This window comes from Austrofundulus limnaeus, unplaced genomic scaffold (assembly GCF_001266775.1).
Source record: "Austrofundulus limnaeus strain Quisiro unplaced genomic scaffold, Austrofundulus_limnaeus-1.0 Scaffold413, whole genome shotgun sequence".
Taxonomy (NCBI): domain Eukaryota; kingdom Metazoa; phylum Chordata; class Actinopteri; order Cyprinodontiformes; family Rivulidae; genus Austrofundulus; species Austrofundulus limnaeus.
In genome coordinates, this window is record NW_013952815.1 from 71,220 (window position 1) to 72,557 (window position 1,338).

Below are 1,338 nucleotides of genomic sequence, written 5' to 3' on the forward strand. Positions count from 1 at the left end.
ACAAACAGGATGCTGAATCAGATTTCAAAATATAATATTTGATAAGAAGCTGAAGAGATCTACATTAGAAAAACACAAATAAAATAAATCACAAGACAACCTTCGACTCTGGGATCTTGTGATAAAAATCGCCATTTTCTTGCTTAAACTAATAAATTAACAGGTATTTGAAAACTCTGGTAGCTGCATTCCTAAAATCTGTGACGATCCAGAAAAACGAGGTCATGTTTTCCATGTTTGAGAACGTTAAGTAAATAATGCATCAGTAAGGAGCTTAGGCAGGCATTTTGCTGCCAAACCCATGTTTTATTCATGCTCACCGTGACACATTTTATTCCATCTTGCACACACACCAACCCCCMTCTCCCACAAAGACCAAACCCATACGGCTTCTATCCTGACGTTTAGCTTTATTGTCCGATGCTGTTGGGAAGTTTCTGTCGGTTCACGACCAGCCTTGGATTCCTCTGRACTTCCTGGCTGCCTAGCAACTCCGAGGAATGGACAATACCGCCCGTCTGCTCTGCGGGCCCTCACTACTCGTGTTTTTGGAAAAGAAAAGGTACCTCAGCCCCCCGGTGGTGAGAGGGTCCATAGTCGGTGTACAAGTGGAGATTTACAGCTTTATCCAAAATCTGAATGGGGAACATTCAGTTCCACAAAATACATAAAAGTTTATCTGAAATCTTGTCAGTAATTCRGTTTTAAACAAGGAGGACTACTTTGGTTTTGGTTTTACTTGGAGRAACTCTTTTCCCATGGTCCCAAAGTTGTGCTGGGAAGTAAAAAAAAAAAAGCCTGATTCAGTACCATCCAGGAGCTCCATTGTTAGAGAGAGAATCCCTCTCTGGCTTTGCAAAGCAAAGCCCTTCAGAGCTGAACAAGCAGAAAACCAGCACAGCTTCCAGTTTATTCCTTCAGCATGGTTCGCTGCATTATTAAAGCTGACAGAGTCAGGGGGAGTCGGCACAAGGCCAGGTCAGTGACGGGGTCATACAGAGAGCCTCAAAGGTCCCGAGTGCTTAGGACCCTCTTAAAATGTCCAGTTCTTATTGCAGTCTGATGTCATAGAATCAAATAAACGAGTTCCCCGTCTAACAAGAGCAGTCAACTCACAAAATTATTTTCTCAACACAAAAACATTAAATAATAGTGACTGGTTGCAAATAGTGGACAAAAGTAATTCACAATAATTCCTGCATTAAAACCATCACGAYTCATGCATAAATTAAGCATAAATCACATATTGTATGAATTATGACTGATGACATCATCACTTAAATTTTTTATATTTATTTCTAAAAGTAGTTTCAGAGTTGTTGCGGGAATCTCTGATCC

At 40.6% G+C, this 1,338-nt stretch overlaps 1 protein-coding gene across 1 annotated transcript in view; it reads right to left on the reverse strand.

Annotated features, from left to right (window-relative positions):
* gldc (glycine dehydrogenase (decarboxylating)) overlaps window positions 1-1,338 on the reverse strand; it is a gene marked incomplete at its 5' end in the record, with an annotated part of 21,343 nt that overhangs the window by 17,735 nt on the left and 2,270 nt on the right.